The 19414-nt window shown below is 36.5% G+C and overlaps 1 non-coding gene across 1 annotated transcript; it reads right to left on the bottom strand.

Moving 5' to 3' along the window:
- Positions 1-18565: 18565 nt before the first annotated feature.
- Positions 18566-18637, bottom strand: TRNAD-GUC (transfer RNA aspartic acid (anticodon GUC)). Its single transcript has one exon. It is a non-coding gene; the product is annotated as a tRNA-Asp (tRNA).
- Positions 18638-19414: the final 777 nt, after the last annotated feature.

Here is a 19414-nt window from a genome sequence, read left to right on the forward strand (position 1 = left end):
GCACCAGGTTTTTGGTGTAATCGCACCTGTGGAGGGCTAGCCGCAGGTGCGAGCTCGCATAAGCGAGCCATGGACCGCAGAAGCGGCGCAGCACAGGCTGCCCAGGGATCGCAGAAGCAGCGAAAGGAACGCACCTGCGTAGGCGCAGATGCGAAGAAGACTATCGCAAAAGCGGAGGAGGATCGCATGTGCAACGCACTCACCGCAGAAGCGGTCTTGCATAAGCAAGCCGCTGGTCGCAGAAGCGAGGGGGCCAGCTAAGGGAAGATCGTATCTGCGAGTCCCTTTCCGCAGAAGCGAAACTAGCCAGCCTTAGGCACTTCCGCAGAAGCGGACCTTGGTCCGCAGATGCGGCCCAGCGACCGCAAGTGCGGAATTGCTGGAGGCAGAGAGGTGCTTTTCAAATAGGACTTAGGCTATATTGAGTTCACTTATTTCACACTTGGGCGATTTTAAAGCTTTAAAGAAGGGGATTTCCACCTAGCTAATTGCGGTAAGTAATCTCTATGCAATATGAGTTTAATACAAAGATTATGGGTAGATTTAACATGAAAAACTTGTGAAAGTTATGGGTTTAGGTAAATAACCCTAGGTTTTGATAGAAATGAGATTTAGCCACGAAAATAATTATGGAATTGAGTGAAAACTATATATTTGAGTTCGTGAGGTTATGGGTAACAACTTTCTTTGAAAATTTCCGGAATTCGGGCACGTGGATCCGGGGATGAAATTTAGGGATCCTTCAATTGGGGTTGGGTAATCACTTTAATAGATAGAATATGAACTTTTGAATATATATTGATTGATTCATATAACATTTGACTAGCTTCGGATTGTTCGGCACCGAGTTGAGGCTTTAGAGTGAATTTGAGGCCGGAAAGTGAGCTTGGAGACGAGGTAAGTCTCTTGTCTAACCTTGTAAGAGGGAATTATCCCCATAGGTGATTTAAATTAATGTTGTTTCTACTTGTGGGAGCTACGTACGCACGAGGCGATGAGAGTCCGTGCGTAGCTACTAATTATGCTTATGTCCGGGTAGTTTTAGGACCTAAATCATGAATTACCTGAAATATTTGCACCTTACTTGTTAATTAAAGTGCCTAAATTATATTAAAACTTGTCGATTAAATCGTGAAATACCGTTAATGGAATTTGTGTTACATTGTGTGTTAGCCTTAAATAACGGTTAAGTCAAATGCTTATAAAGTATCCTCTCTTCTTGTGGAGCGGGCCGAACGCCTCGGCAGTAGATAGATGCATCTATGGTTCGTGCCTCTCGATCCTCGGCAGTGTACACATTATTCTGGATCGGGCTGTACGACATCAGCATAAATCATGCTTAATAATACTTGGTGCCTAATTATACCTTATATTATGTTGTGGCTTGTAAGGTGACGATTTGTAAGGAAAGTGACTTATTTGGAATTATTAAAATTATGAAAGAATTATTTATTCCTGCTTGTTAATGAGCTAATATTAATATTTACATTACCCATGTTTATTTAGAAATTTCTGTATTCATATTGTTAGCCCATAGTAAGTATTGAAGTCGACCCCTCGTCACTACTTCTTTGAGGTTAGACTTGATACTTACTGGGTGCATATTGTTTATGTACTCACGCTACACTTCTGCACTGACCGTGCAGGATCTGAGGCACGTGCATCTGGCGGTCCTACCGGCACGCATCCTAGTTATCCCGAGGCCTAGTGGTGAACTGTTTCCCGAGCCGTTCTGCAGCCCCTAGAGTCTCTCTTTTGTATTTATATTCTTTCTACTTTATTTCGGACAGTAGTTAGAGTTTTATATATTCTACTAGTTGCTCATATACTTGTGACACCAGATCTTGGCACACACTCTAGTAGACTTTGTGGTTTTGGGGCATTTATGTATTTATGCTTGCATTCAGATGCTTTTATTTTAACCATTTGACTCTATATTACTCAAATTCTAAACAAATGGGATTTAATTACTTGGAAATTATTTAAAATAAGAAATCATGTAGCAAATTCATCGTAGGCTAGCCTAGCGACGACGTTAGGCTCCATCATGGCATATAGGAGAAATTGGGTGTGACAGATTTATTAGGCCTAGTGTGTCGCCTTGGGGTGCACCGGTTCTGTTTGTGAAGAAGAAGGATGGTACTATGCGGATGTGCATCGACTATAGGCCGTTGAACAAAGTTACAATCAAGAACATCTATCCTTTGCCGCGTATTGATGATCTATTTGACCAGCTTCAGGGATCTAGGGTGTTCTCTAAGATTGATTTGAGGTCTCGGTATCACTAGTTAAAGATTCAGGACTCAGATATTCTAAAGACAACATTCAGGACCCGTTATGGTCTCTATGAGTTCCTTGTGATGTTGTTTGGATTGACCAACGCCCCAACAACATTCATGTATCTGATAAACAGTGTATTTCAGCCTTATCTCGACTCGTTTGTCATAGTATTCATTGATGATATCCTTGTATACTCTCGTAGCCAGGAGGAGCATGCCCAGCATTTGAGGATTTTGTTGCAGCAGTTGAGGGAGGAGAATCTTTATGCCAAGTTCTCCAAGTGTGAGTTTTGGCTTAGTTCGGTGGCGTTCTTGGCGCACGTGGTGTCCAGTGAGGGGATTTAGGTGGATCCAAAGAAGATAGAGGGGGTTCAGAGTTGGCCCAGGCCGTCCTCAGCTATTGAGATTCGGAGCTTTCTCGGCTTGGCCGGTTATTATCTTCGCTTCGTGGAGGGTTTCTCATCTATTGCATCGCGTTTGACCAAATTGACCCACAAGGGTGCTCCTTTCAGGTGGTCAGAAGAGTGTGAGGAGACCTTTCAGAAGCTCAAGAATGCCTTACTTTCAGTTCTAGTTCTACCTTCAACGTTTGGTTCTTATACAATATATTGTGATGCTTCTCGAATTGGTATTAGGGGTGTCTTGATGCAGGAAGATAGAGTGATTGCTTATGCTTCGCGTCAGTTGAAGCCCCATGAGAAGAACTACCCTATTCATGATTTAGAGTTGGCTGCCATCATTCATGCATTGAAAATTTTGAGGAATTATCTCTACAGTGTACCTTGTGAGGTATTTACGGATCAACGGAGCCTCCAACACTTGTTCAAACAAAAATATCTAAATTTGAGGCACCGGAGATGATTGGAGCTGCTAAAGGACTATGATATTACTATTCTATATCATCCCAGGAAGGCCAATGTGGTGGTCGATGCCTTGAGTAGAAAGGCGGTGAGTATGGGTAGCCTTGAATTCATTCCTATTGGTGAGAGACCTTTTGCAGTCGATGTTCAGGCCTTGGCCAACCAGTTCGTGAGATTAGATATTTCAGAGCCCAGTCGGGTTATAGCTTGTGTGGTTTCTCGATCTTCCTTATATGATCGCATCAGAGAGTGCAAGTATGATGATCCTCATTTGCTTGTCCTTAAGGACACGGTTCAGCACGGTAATTCCAGGGATGTTACTATTAGGGATGATGGGGTGTTAAGGATGCAGGGTCAGATTTGTGTGCCTAATATATATGGGCTACGTGAGTTGATTCTTGAGGAGGCCCACAGTTCGCGGTATTCCATTCATCCAGGTGCCGCGAAGATGTACCTGGACTTGAAGCAACATTATTGGTAGAGGAGGATGAAGAAGGATATAGTGGGGATGGTAGCTCGATGCCTTAACTGTCAGCATGTGAAGTATAAGCATCAGAGACCGGGTGGATTTCTTCGGAGGCTAGAGATTCCAGTGTGGAAATGGGAGTGTGTCACCATGGATTTTGTAGTTGGGCCCCCACGGACTTCGAGGAAGTTTGATGATATTTGGGTGATTGTGGATCGGTTAACCAAGTCCGCGCACTTCATTCTAGTCGGGGCTACTTATTCTTCGGAGCGATTGGCTGAAATTTACATCCGCGAGATTGTTCGCCTTCACGGTGTGCCGGTGTCCATCATTTTAGATCGGGGCACGCAGTTTACATTACAGTTTTGGATAGCCGTGAAGTGTGAGTTGGGCACCCAGGTTGAGTTGAGTACATCATTTCACCCTTAGACGGACGGACAGTCCGAACGCACTATTCAGATATTAGATGATATGCTACGCGCTTGTGTCATAGATTTCGGGGGTTCTTGGGATCAGTTTCTGCCCCTCGCGGAGTTTGCCTCCAACAACAGCTACCGGTCGAGCATTCCGTTGGCTCTGTATGAGGCTTTGTATGGGATACGGTGTCGATCTCCGGTAGGTTGGTTTGAGTCGGGTGAGGCTAGGCTATTGGATACTGATTTAGTTCATGATGCTTTAGACAAGGTTAAATTGATTCAGGATTGGCTTCACATGGCGCAGTCTAGACAAAAGAGTTACGCTGATAGAAAGGTTCGTGATGTTGCTTTCATGGTTGGGGAGAATGTACTGCTCAAGGTTTCACCCATGAAGGGTGTTATGAGATTCGGAAAGAAGAGCAAGTTGAGCCCTCGGTATATTGGGCCGTTTGAGGTACTTCAAAGGATTGGAGATGTGGCTTACAAGCTTGCCTTGCCACTAGTCTGTCAAGTGTGCATCTAGTGTTTCATGTTTCTATGCTCCGGAAGTATGTCGGCGATTCGTCTCATGTTTTTGATTTCAGCATGGTTCAGTTGGATGGTGATTTGACTTATGATGTGGAGCCGGTGGCCATTTTGGATCGATAGGTTCGAAAGTTGAGGTCAAAGAATATAGCTTCAGTGAAGGTGCAGTGAAGAGGTCAGCCAGTTGGAGAGGCTAATTGGGAGACCGAGCGGGAGATGCAGAGCAGATATCCATGCCTATTTGAGACTCCAGGTACGTTTCTAGACCCGTTCGAAGATGAGCATTTGTTTAAGAGGGGCAGGATGTAATGACCCGGCCGGTCTTTTTGAGAGTTGTAGCCTCGTTCCCCTATTTACTGCTCATTTTGTGCTTTATAACTGTTATGTGACTTGCCGAGGTATTTGATTCGGGTTAGGAGGGGTTTCGGAATGAATTGAGACACTTAGTCTCAAGGTTAGAAGCTTAAGTTGAAAAGGTTGACCGGATATTTACTTATGTGTAAACGACTTCAAATTGGAGTTTTGATGGTTCCGTTGGATTATTTTGGACTTATGAGCATGTTCGAATTGTGATTGGGAGACCCGTATTTGAATTAGCCTTAAAATAGCGAAGTTGGAAATTTTTAATTGACCTAGAGTGGACTTTGTAGTTACCGGGCTTTTATTGGAGTTCCAGGAGTTGGAGTAGGTCTGTGGCATCATTTGTGACTTGAGTGCAAAATTTGAGGTCAATCGGACGTGATTTGATAGGTTTCGGCATCGTTTGTAGAAGTTAGAATTTTCTTAGTTTCAATAGGCTTGAATTGGGTGCGATTCATGTTTTTGATGTTGTTTGATGTGATTTGAGGGCTCGACTAAGTTCGTATCGTGTTTTAGGACTTGTTGATATAACTGGTTGAGGTCCCGGGGGCCTCAGGTGGAGTTCGGATGGTTAACGGATCGAATTTGGAGTTTGGATGATTGTTGAAGCTAGGAGTCTGCTGGTGTAATCGCACCTGCGAAGCTTTGATCGCAGGTGCGAGCTGGGAAGCGTAGAAGCGGAGTTTGGATTGGGGGCTGTGGAGCGCGGATGCGGAAGGATTTTCGCAGGTGCAGACTCACACTTGCGCGTGGAGGATCGCAGAAGCGGAGAGGAGCTTGGAGTCACTAGTCCACAGATGCGGATGGTTTTGCGCAGATGCGCACCCACAGGAGCGGGAGTTATGACCGCATAAGCGGTTGGTCGACATTAAGTGGCTTCCGCAGATGCGGATGGCTGATCGCAAAAATAGATTTTTTTACCCGTAGAAGCGAAAAGGCCTGGGCAGATTATTAAAAACGAGGGTTCCGAGATTTTCACCATTTTAAACATTTCAAGCTCGGGATTTGGCGAATTTTTGAGAGGATGTTTGAGGGATTTCTTGAGGTAAGTCACTTGTGGTCTAATTTATTCAATAATTGTGTTTCCCTATTTATTTTCCCACCTAGATTGTGTGGTTTTAAGGTGTAATTTGGGGGTTTGAGGCTAGGAATTTGAAGAGTTTCAATTGGGGATTTGGGTGTCGATTTGGTGTTGGATTTTGGTGAATTTGGTATGGTTGGACACGTGGTTGAATGGGCTTCAGAATTTGTGATTTATTGAATTCCGAGACGTGGGCATGGGGGGCGATTTTTGAGTTGACTTTTAAATTTGATTCAGAACTTAGTATTTTCTTATGGAATTGATTCCTTTAGCTCGTGTTGATTTTATCGAACTATTTGTGGCTAGATTCGAGGTATTCAGAGTCCGTTTCGCGAGGCAATAGCGTGTGTGGAGTAGAGATTTGCACGGTTTGGGGTAAGTAACACTTCTAAACTTGATTTTGAGGGTATGAAACCCCGAATTTTGATCTATGTGATTTATGTTGAGGTAACGCGCATGGTAGGTGACAGGCGAGTGTGCGTGCACCGTAGAATGTAAATTTGTCGCTTCCCTGGAATTGCGTAGTCATTTTATCTGAACATTCTTGTTGTACTCTATATGTTAGAGCACCTAAGTTGTGAATCATGCAAGGAAATTATGTTTAGGCTATATGCTGGCACTATTAGGACCCGCAGTAATTGTTCCTTGCTCTTAAGTTATTTGCTTAATTGTAGTTATGTACTCAGTTGCATTCCTCATTTCATATCATATCTCAGTCTCTGTTATTGTACATTGTCACTTCTCGCACCATAGATTAGGGCTACTTAGTATGAGCGTTGTGATCCCGTAAGATTGGAGAGATTGGTTACTGAGTTGGGGGCCTGAGTGTCGTGTTGTGAGTGATATATAAATATATGTGGATCGAGTTGTATGCCGCAATGAGCCTTATGGCTATATATATATATATATATATGTATGTGTGGGGGGAGGGAGGGGGAGGGGATCGGGTTGCACGCCGCAATGGTCCTTAAGGCTACATGTGGATCGGGTTGCACGCCGCAGCAAGTATCTTACAGTGTTACAGTGCTGAGTGACTGAGCGTGGCGAGCGAGAATTGAGACGGGCAGATTGAGTGCTCTGAAAGTGTGAGTACTTGAGATTTCACTGTGTTGCATTACATACGGTTCTCACATTGGCATGTAGCTATAGAGACGTCATACTCCTCTTATCAGTCACACTTGGCGTATTTCCTCTGTGTTAAACTTAACTGTTGAACTTAGAAGCATGCCTACTTTCTGTATTGTTAAACTCTATATCTTTATTGTATTGTTTGAGCTCGTCACTGTCTTCAGACCACAGGTTAGGTTTGTTATTTATTGAGTTGGTTGTACTCACGCTACACCCTGCACCTTGTGTGCAGATCCAGGTACTTCTGGTCATGGCGGTTGCTAATTTGCAGAGTCCAGACCTTTGGAGATCATCGAGGTAGTTGCTTGGCATTCGCAGACCTTGACTCTTCTCCCTTATTTTTTAGTTTATTTATTCAGTTTTACTTTCTAGTCAGTATACCAGACGTTGTCATTTCGTAGATGCTCATGTACTCAGTGACACCCCGATTTTGGGAAGAATTTATGTATTGAGTTATGATTTCCTATCTTGTTTTAAGAGAATTTTCTTTATTTAAACTGCTTTCAATATCTTTCAAAGATTTAAGTCTTGAAAATGTCTGAATAGTCGGCTTGCCTAGTACCATGATAGGCGCCATCACGACGAGTTAGTTTTGGGTCGTGACAACGTGCCACGTCATTTGACACGTGACATTGGGCCTCTAGGAAGATGATATATTGGGCCTAATTAAGTGGGCTCATCATTCGTAGCCTAATTAAATAGGATAGCCCAATAATATTGGACCTTTATTTAAATCAATTTAATTAGATTTAAATAACTAAGTCAACATATTAACTCATAATATTTATTTGGGCCAAAATATATTTAATTTGAGATTAAATCCAAATTTATTATGAATTTAAATTTAATAAAATTTTAATTGCCTACAAGTAGATTAAGAGAATTATATATAATCATGTACTTTTTCTTTTTAATGATTTATCATCTTTTGTTTTGGTTACTTATTTTGGTTTAAGGTACTCTTGAAAGTTTTTGTTTCTACGATGATGTGTGATTGTGTATTTTTTTTATAGGACCAAAGTCGTGAACATCTCTAAGCTCTCTTTTTCCTATTTGGATATGAATTAGGATTCTCAGTTAAACTTGGTGGTGTTGCCTTGGTATTTTGCAGGTTTGTTATGTGAAGTGAAAGGAAAAAATGAGATGTGATGGAGTATGGGAAAAGAAACCAAAAGAGTTAAGAATATGAGAAAATGAACGGGATAGAGGGAGAGTGCTACTTTGTAATGCCGATGATGATATAGTGATATGTGGTGAAGATTTGATTCTCGTGCAGTGGCGAGTGAATACTTGCTTCTTGTAACAATCACCGGTGGAAAAGGAATCCCCTTCCAATTTGATAGAGCAACCCTTTTTAGAAAAGTTTCTTACCTTCAAGGTTCTACATCGTGTACCTTTTATGCTTTGAGGAGTTGAAGCTAAGTGCTAGTTAGCACGTGATTGGTTTTGCTTTTCCTCACTATTATAGCAATGTTTAATGCAGTGATGGAGTCAGAATTTTCATCAAGGGGTGTCAAAATATAAATAATTAGATACATCGAAAAGTCTAAGGCAATCAACGTGTTGTAAATTTACATAAAATAAAAAAAAATTATCTAGCAATATAGTATAATTTTTTGACGAAGGGGCGTCGCTTGACACTCCTTGATTCAATGGGGCTCCGCCACTGGTTTAATGTTGTTTGGAACTAAGATCAGAATGTTCTGCTCTTTGTTTAGTGTCTAGAGTAGCTATTGTAACAAATTATTTATATGTAGTTATAGGATTTGATGACACTTTTTATACTAGTATTATTGAATATTGTCAAAAGATGAATAAGTAATTGTTTATACTTCACTTTGTTATTCCAAATACAATTATAAGACTGAATGATACTTTTTATACCAGAATTATTTTTCGAGCATTTCAGGAATTTGTCAAAAGATAGGTAAGTAATTATTTGCACTTCAATTTGTTATTCCAAATACACCAATAAACTCATAAAATGTTGTGGTCCTACAATAACCCTATCATTTAGTGATCACCAAGATAGTTCGTGAATTTGGAATGTAGATAAGTTGTAAATTACTTATACTTTAATTCTCACCTTCTAATATATTGCAATATGTTTACCCGTAAAAGGAAAGTTTCTTGATTTTTTGCTACATAGAATATCATTTTCATTCTTTTCATCAACAAAGTATCTGGAAAAGAAAAAGAAGGAAGTGTCAATCTTGAAGTTTGCAACTCTTATTTCACTAACTCATAAGATTGAAAATGCTATCTTCAGTATTCAAAGGCTCCAATCTATTCAAAGAAAGATTTAGTTCACGTTCATTACAAAATTTTCAATTTCCTTAGTATTTTCCAGAGTATATATAAACTCCATTCTACAAAAAGAAAAGTAATATACTCATATAAAGAAAGTTGATTTTTTTCCTTTACTTGATCTTATTTGTTATACAACCGCGCGAAATGCAGTGTATTCACTAGTCCATCTCATAATTGTAATGTTTGAATTTCAATCTCAAACTAGTGAAACGTCTCCTCAGATACAACTTGCAAGCTAGTTAATGTCAGATGGTTTGATCAAATTAATTAAAACGAATTGGGAGTATCAGCAGATCAAAAGAAAAGAAAATTCATTGAATCATTAGCTCTAAATGAAAGTCAGGTTTGTACAGATAAGATTTTTGTTTGATACGCCATTGTTGTCGCCAACCTTATGGATGAAAGCTGTCCAATCTAAGTGTGACTGTGGCACGAAAAAGATCAACTTAAAGTAGGGAAGTATATAGTATATGTTTGATCGATCAATTATCATGCATCCTTTGTCAGGTCCAACCCCACTTGCAAAATAGAATCATTCCTCCTATAACTTCTGCTTACCATTTTTGTTTGGATTTAACTAATAGATATTGATAATGCAAAGAGTTTTCACATTGTCAATATAATTTAACTTGTTGTAATCGATTGTATTCTTTATTTTTTAAATCACTAATTTTACTTATTATAAATAATTACAAGTTTTACGATCACATAAATTTTATGGCAAGTTCAAGCTTTGCTGGAATCTCGCAGCTCTGAAAGTTCCATGCATATTCAGACTTTTGTACCAACACAGATTTGCATTATTTTCAATTTTGGATCAGTCCACAATCTTTTCAGCGTCGAATCGTAATTAAAATCCACTGGACTTAAAGACACAAATCAACACAATGAAATTATGAAAACAATGAAACTATGAAAACGCATGTGTGTGTGGTAGTCTGAGCTAAGTTTGAGTTTGATTGAATGTGGGGCTGTCGCACGTGAGCACAGTAAGGCTGTCGTTGAATCAATCAAACGTTTGCACTGATATTCCGATATGTGTCAATTTGTCATTGAATCAGGAAAAGAAAACCTATGAGCTTTTAATACTTACAGAAACTTCCCTTTTTCCTAGTTTGATGAGTTACTATTTATGATAGTATCTTCTATTCTAACATAGTATGTTCATACTCAAAATGGAACTATGTTTTCTCACTTTTAAATTTTCATTTTATGTCTCTCAAAATAAATTAAGTGGGCGTTTGGACATAAGAATTGTAAAATTTCAAATAAATAGTGAATTTTTTTTTCAAGTAAAAATGGTATCTGAAAATTAGAGATTGTGTTTGGACATGAATATAAGTTTGAGTTGTTTTTGAATTTTTGTGAGTGATCTGAGTGATTTTCTTTTTGAAAAATAACTTTTTGGAGTTTTTTAATTTTTTGAAAATTTTCAAAAATTCATTTTCAAGTGAAAATTAAAATTTTTATGGTCAAACACTGTTTTCGAAAAAAAGTAAAAAAATTTCGAAAAAAATAAAAAAATTCTTATGTCCAAACGGGTTCTAAGTATATATCTTTTAGAAGAAAAAAGATATTCTAATTGAAAATTGATATGTTGGTTTCACGTCTTATAGTAGGAAAAATATCATGCCGAATGAAAAAATAATACTCAATGTAAAAAAAAAATTTAAAAAAAAAGAAAGAATAATTAACTGATTACTCATAGTACTAGTTCTTATCCGGGCTTCATCTTAATCAAGATAATGAAGACAGGGACGTGACTCTTTTTGTATTATTGTTTCTTTGATTTTTGGTTGTATTGGCGACAGCAGTATATATACCCACGGAAACGAAAAACAAAAAAGTGAAATAACTATTTACTGAAAAAAATAAGAGTTGAAAGGAATATGACTATGCATGGTTGAAAGATGTTCCTTTTTCTGTACAAAGTCAATCTTCGAATGGGAATATTTAACCCATGCTTCTACTTGAAAAGATGATATCTTAACTACTGGAAGTTAAGGAACCAAAAAATCATTCTTACCTCAACATCGCCAGAAACAAAACAAGATCATTTCGTTTAATTAATCTTTAGTAAATTAGTAAACATATATTTCATCAATTATGGGGAAAAAAGGGATGAAGGACTCTTGATTCGTGAACATACCGTGTTGGGACAGAGAAACAATGATGAATACAATGTGTGAATGCTGACTTTTCCACTAAAGAGATGAGCAGAACAACTGAAAGATTTCTACTGTTGTAGGTTACTATAGTTGGCTAGTTTGTATTCTCTCCTTTTTTTGAACTGTAGCTCTTTCTCTTTTTGGGACCAAGACATATGGTAACATAAAGACTGTTTGATTTTGACAAATCTTTTATAAAACATACAAGTTACACGTGCAAAAGACGACTTTAGATTCCACCGCAACAGTACAATCCATACTCTTACAAAGGATTGTTTTATTTGGTTCCAGCTTAGGTGTTAAATGCAAGCCCGATTAAATTCAGGTTCTCAACGGGAAGTTCTACACATGATGTACCTAGTTAATAATGGCAAGTCTATACTCAAAACTTGAATTTGAGTCCCGTGGTTAAGGATAAAGAATTACCTACAATGATTATTGATACTTCTTTTGATAAAATTAGAATGACACGAATTATTTTGGACAAGCATGAAGGTAATTTAATTTGATTAGTAAGTTATTAAGACTTGACAAATTTCTTAACTTAAATTTTATTGCATACCAAGATCTTGAATATGATAAGTTTACACATAATCGTTACAAAAAATATACTTGAAGCGGATGTCGTTATCGCAAAGCGGATCGGAAGCTTTTATTGAAATTGGTTTCTCGCCCCTTATCCAAGCCTTCATTACTGAAAAGGGAATAGAAATATAAGATAACCCTAATGGGTGGTGAGATGACCAATTTATAGAGTAATTGACTTAATTTTGTGCGTCCATCAAATAACCGATCCAACGAATATGATTTGTCTTTCATTAAATATTAATTATGGGCATTAAGTTTATTGGGTCACGTAATAATTAGGAAAAATCTAACATAATTATCTTCCATCTTCGTGTACAACAACTTTGGGTGAAAATACCACAAGTCAGCCAATTTTCAGACTGATAATTAAAAAATAGTCAACGTTTGTAAAGTCATTGAAAAATAGCTACTATTTTACTAAAATACGGAAAATTCCAGTATAATATACTGGATTATAAAGCTCCTGCAAATACACTTCCTGCATACAGAAAGTTTCAGCATACGGAAAGTTCCAGCATAATATGCTAGATTATGAAGCTCGTGCGTATAAACTTCCAGCATATTATGCTGGAACTCAGCACATTATGCTTGAATCTCATATGTAAAATATTTGAACTCCAACATATTATGCGAGAATTTTTTTAAATTCTTAAGGGTATTTTTGTTTAAATTACCGGTTATAAATCTGACTATTTTTAATTTTTTTTCCCAAACTTTATTTGAGAGCTTAGGGTGTTTTAACATATTATAGCCAATAAGCAAAGCCTCGCCTTTGAAGAAATTTAATTGTAGATGTGCGAATATGGACTCCAATAAGTCATAAGAAAGACAAAAAATACTACTACGACATTCTGGTGTCATTTCACCGGGAACAAACCCACATGCGTCCTCCAATAATTTATTGTATCCTTTTTTCACATAGTCCAATCACAGCTTGTAGAAAACAGTTTGTAGCTACCAAAAAAATCCATGATTGAGAAACTAGAATTGCAACTTATCTCCCCCCCCCCCACCCACCAAACCCCTATTTGTTTTTTTAAACCCAATAAATATTCCGTCATACCAATCGTTAATTGCATCTGGGCATTTTCCACATTTTCAATTAAAGATTCTAAACGCTCAACAACAAAACCATATGCCTCTTTTTGCGTTAATCGTCTTGTCTTTATGAGTTATAAGCACTAGTTATCCCTGATATTATAGACGGATTTGGTTAGATTCAATTAAACTCATTACTTGTGACTTGAATATGGATACTAAATTCCTCGGTCTCTCTCGGACATACCCAAAAAAATTTAAAAAAAAACATATTCCTATTGGAGAGAAGCTAAAAAGGAAAGAAAAAGGTACCTACTTACTGATTTAGGAGAACTCTCATAGCATTGAAAAGAAATTTAGGAGATTAGTACGTAAATGATTAAGCTGATAAATTTCTATTACGAACCAGAATCTCCTTTTCATTATTGCGTATTACAAATGATCTAGATGAACTAGTGAAAAACTAACCAACTCCAAGGGAATTGGAACTATTCTAACTTCTAAGCTAGCTAAATATTTCTCTTTTCTATTTACAATTAGAAACAAAAAGGTAATTAAACAGCCACGAACAATGACCTTTCTCGAGCTTGAGGTCTAAGTTGGACTTTATCTTCTTGTCACTCCGAAGCTTAGGATTTAATCTCGAACCAATAAAACTTTTTGAATAATAATGAAGCTTATCATTCTGTTTATATAATGGAATCTAACTCCACGCCTGCCTTTTGCTAGTTTTTTCATTATGCTGGTTCGACTATTTTAATCAGTCATGCCAACAAAGAAGCATGACTACACATCTTCTCACTATGTAAAGTCTTCCTCTTTGCTCCTTTAGAAACCTTCCAAGTTTTCTACTTGATATTTTCTTCTTTGAGCTCTTATTTTCACCAGCATTGCTCATCTTCATTCCCATAGCCAACTTTTTGCCAATAGGGATAAAAATTTGAAAGAGTAAGAAATCAAGGAATATAAAGAGACTGACTAAAGGCTTGTTTTTTGTGTGAGAATACAAAGAGACTGACCAAAGTAGCAGAAGAATGCAGTTGGATTTGAAGTTGGAGGAGGAGAAGGTCTTCTTATATAGAGGAAGAGTAATGTGTGTGGTCCAAAGCATGCAATATTAAATTAGACTAAAGGACATTACCAAGAAACAGGGTCCCCCACCCAAACAAGCCCCAACACACATGGAATCTTAAACCCTGCCCATCTCTCGTCCCTAGCTACCTTCTCCAATCAGCTGCCACATCATTCACTTAATCAAATTATTTTTTATATGAATATATTTTTTAGGATAGTTTGTACGTAACTCGTCTATTTTACGAGATATTTATTACTCCCTTCTATCGGCATATTTATCGAATCACTCTTATTACCAAGACTAATCATATATGAAAAATCACATAATATTTAATTAACAGTACTAGTTAACGAGACGATTATTCTATCACCTTATCTTGTTGTTGTTATTTGTTGTTTTTGCTTTTTTTCTATTTTTTCTTGGAGCTGAGGGTTTTCCGGAAACATTTCTACCTTCACAAGGTAGGAGTAAGGTTTGCGTACATTATACCCTCTTCAGACTCTACCATGTGGGATTAACTGTTTGACGAGATATCTGTTATTTTTTCACCGGCATATTTATCTAATAAATCTTATTATCAAGACTTAGGTCATATTTGGAAAATCACATAAAATTTTTTTGTGTCCGTTGAAATTAACACTAGTCTTTATTCTTTGATAATCTTCATTCACTTTATTGATAATTATTATACCATACCCTTGTATGTGTCAATATTATTGTAGGCATCATCCACGGGGATAAGTGATAACTTGGTCGGCCATGTAAGCTAAAGGCTTGCAATATTTAGGAAAAGTCATGGTTATACTTTAATGCCTACTGCTATTTTATTTCTCAATCAGGAAAACTTAGTAAGGATATTAACATGAAATATTCAATTGTTTTGCTATATTTGAATGCACAGATGCCTGCTAAATGGTACTATTTGATTGGATCTAAGGCTTAAATTCATCAAAATACTATAAACATTAACCGTCAATCAGAACCTTTTATCTTTACTTTCATGTTCGTAGCTTTTTTTCCCCATCTATTATTCGTTAGCTAACATGCGATGGGTCAAAACTTGTTAGATTAGGCGACTGTTCTAGCTGTACTATGTGGTCAATCATTAAGAATCTCACTATTAAGATTAACTGGTTCAAATCTAAGGAGGAGTGAGATTACGAGACAAGCAATAGACAAAACAGTGTGCAAATTAGTATTAAATTCACTTGATAACCTTCATTCCAACCAAGTTTAACTTAATTTAAGAACATGTTTAGCAAGAACAGGGCAATGGTTTTAACATGTTCTGTCTTTTGCTCATCCCAATAACTTTTCTTGGCAGCCTCCATTCCCTAATGTAGATTGAATTTAAGTTACGTGCACTCAAAATATCAAGAATATTTCAATTTAATCAGTGCTAGCATGTCAGTTAGCATTTTCTCTAAGTTATGAATTAGCGATTATATAATAATTACATATAATAACTTTAAAATTATCTGATTGGTAAATATTTTTTATATTCTCAGCATCTAAAACTTACACTAATATGAATTTTCCACCATTTATTGTTGTCACCAAGCAGTCAATGATCCCACCGTGGCACCACCCCCACCTTCCCCCGATGGTCATGGTCCTTTTCATATTTCACTAAATTAAAAATTTAAATTTTTGGAGACAATTGAAGAAAAACCGCTGACAGATTAAACCAATTCACTGGCTATAAAAGTCCTTTGTTTTTGTTGTGGGTGATCGTGCCAAGAGAAATCTGATTCAGAGTTAGACTAGAGAGATCAAAGTCTCTGACTATCTGTCCTTATTTTATCTATTTATTTATGACGTCAACAGTGCTTGATGAGTACTAGAAAGGAGTGTGTGTAAGTAAAGTATCCAGTAGGAATACATCAAATATTTTGCTATTTTTATGCATTTTGAAGGATCTACACGACGTATTTTCATACCCTTATCACGCCCATTAAACACGAGTACATCAAGAAAACAAAGAATATGTGGAACATACCACTACGTATATAAAATATCGCAATCTTTCAAGTTCACAATGATATTTTGATAAATAACTTACCTGCACGGTGTTTATATTAAGTCAAACAACTTACTTTTAGCAATTAAAAATTAAAGTTAGAAAACATCTTATGCTATTATATAGTTAAGATATATATATTTGCACGAAGAGAAAATAACTTACATTTATTAATTTACTATAAATATTTGTGAATAATTCAACTCATAATGTAGGGGTGTTTGGTCAAGTGTGGAGCTAAATTATGCGTTACGAAGTTGACCAAACTCGATAATTTTGGTACAAATTATGGGATTTGTTTTAAAAAAAATTATTGAATATACATAAAATTATTGAATTAAAATCTAATAATTTAAAATGACTAAAATGTTTAGCTTGGTGGAATCTTTTTTTTGGTGTTAGAAAAATCATGTTTGATGGGTCAATTTCATAATTAAGTACGGACCATAATACATGACATAAGAGGGTAGAAGAAAAAGAACCTAGAGAAACAAGGAGACAATGCAGATTAAATTACACTCATGTGTTTGAGGATTTTCGAGGGTTGTCCAGGTGTTCCAAGCTGGTTTTCTTATTTACGTAATAGAAAAAGACACCCTTGTACTGTACAAAAGAGGACATGTTGGCACGTGATCTTCTCGTGACAGACATGGTACCCATCTTCTATTATTCCGGCAACCTTGATGTTTGGTTTTTATTTTATTTAATTAATTCTTATGTCCCATGAAACTTCCTCCTTAGTCCTTATAATGTTTACACCAATAGCTAGCAATTTGTGAAGTTATATATCTTCCTAGTAGTAATCAAAATATATTGTGAAGTAAGAACACCCAAATCTTTGTTTTAATTGATACTAAGATTCTCAATCCCCCACAACTTCGAAATGTACAATCCACTGAATTATGAATGCTAATAGTGCCATAAGGACTGGATAATTACTTGACTTCTTTGCGATTACAGTAACCAAGTTCACTTAATCATATAACTACAAGGATCAAATTGGGATTTGGTGTCTCCCAGCTCCATTTGAAAAAGAAAAAAAAAACGAAGAAAATTTGAGCCTTTAGACCCTGAAATAACAATAAATTCTCATTTATTAAAAATCTTTGTAAGTCAATAGTGCTGATCAGGAAGTTCGTCATATGATTTGCGTAGAAATTGTTAGGTGCGTGTTTAGGACGCATAATCGGACGTTTGGGCCGTAAGTCTCACAGAACTAAGCTCCACACATAAACTTCAGAGGTTTTTGATAATGCACCGTACCGGGGCAAGCACCGAACGAGTCCTAAAAGTGCCTTTTAAAATAGGGAGTCCAACCAATAAAAATCAGGAGACAAATAGAATTCAAACTCGCAACACTAAATTTAAATTGTGAAATTTTTTGTGAGCAGTGTCAACATCTAACTAAAAACTGAATAAATGTAACATCATCACATTAGAAGAACACAGTTTAGAGTCGCAAATCACAGAAGAAAGGAATTTTCTTTTCTCAAAATTAAGGTTCTAAATTCGCACTCTTAAGTCTTAACCAATGGACTATTAAGCGCTAGTTGTCAAGTAATTTCAACTTGTGTACGTTATCATACCAAATTTTCTGTGTGCATATCATTTACATATATTTAGTGGAGTAAAAATGATACTGCTTCGGTAAAAGTACATCCCCCCCTGCTTTTGGTTACTGAATGAACTATCTCCTTGAAACAGATAATAAAGCGTTGTTTTCTTGGACATTTAGACTAGAATTTTGTAATTATCGACAAGGTTTACTGAAAGTGGGCTTCTGAAGAAAAGTTGGGGCTTCGTCTCTACTAATTTTTTGTATTTGCAGTGGTCCAGAAAGATTCATGGCTACATTTGTATTTTAAACGCACAACAGGGGCCAAGGCAATTTTGGTTAGATTTCTGACAGTTGGCGGCTTTGACTAAAGGTTATAGACAAAAGAAACACGTATGGAGAAATAAACAAACAAAAAAAGAAGATAAGAAATCCTAATGGAGGACGTGATTTGTCAGATATTGGAGATGAAACACGTTTTTGCATTCAAAAGGAGGTGTTGTTTATTTGCTAACTGTAAATAGTTTATTACCATTTCTATTGAATCTCATCAGCAATAATAACAATTTTGAAGGAGACCAGTATTTCTCTCCGATATGCCATTTCTTGTGTATAATCAAAGCCCAATTAAACAAAAGTCAAATGAAGAGTACATATGGTAAACAGCTAGAATTGCCACAGTCAAATGATAAAAAACGCCGTTGCCGGGGATCGAACCCGGGTCACCCGCGTGACAGGCGGAAATACTTACCACTATACTACAACGACCTTGTTGTTTGTTCATCGCCTCCTGCTCTTATAACTGCCTCCTCCAGTTAAAGTACATATTAGCCACTTGCTGTGTCATAACTCATTTGAATTGTCTTAAAGGAAGTGGAACATTTGACAAACTGCAATATTCTTATAACGTTACCCACAAAAATAAAACTATTTACTCTTACCTACTCATTTATTTTTCTATCCATCAAACTAATTATATTTTCTACCCATAGTAATTTTTGTGGGAAATTTTCTCTTTTTTCTCCAATTCTTTTTTATTTCTATGCTTCTTTTCTTTTTTCCTTTTTTTCTTTCTTTTCTCCTTTTCTTTTTTCTCGTTTTCTTCTTATTTTTTTCTTTTGTCTATTTTTTTATTCATTTATTTTTGCCCAAATCGTATTATTGTTATTTTTACCATAACTTATTTCACACTCAATTTTGACTCCTTCTTTATTTTTTATTTTTTATTTATTTTCTTCATTTCTTGTTCCTTTTCTAATTTTATTTAACTTATTTTTTTATATTCTTTTTCTCTTCAAAATCTAATTTCATTTATTGTTTTCACTATTTTTTTATTATTCTTGTTTTTATACAATAAGAAAAAATAATTGATATAGTAAATATTTGTTCACCTTTTTTTAAAATATAACTAGTATAATATACCTTTTATATTTTTTCTCATTTTTTTAATTCAATTATTAAACTGAAATAATATCAGTTGTCACTTGATCTAATTCATTGAATATCACACTGACTGCTGCTGAGCACCATAAATTACATAATCAG

This window comes from Nicotiana tomentosiformis, chromosome 2, assembly GCF_000390325.3.
Source record: "Nicotiana tomentosiformis chromosome 2, ASM39032v3, whole genome shotgun sequence".
Lineage (NCBI taxonomy): Eukaryota > Viridiplantae > Streptophyta > Magnoliopsida > Solanales > Solanaceae > Nicotiana > Nicotiana tomentosiformis.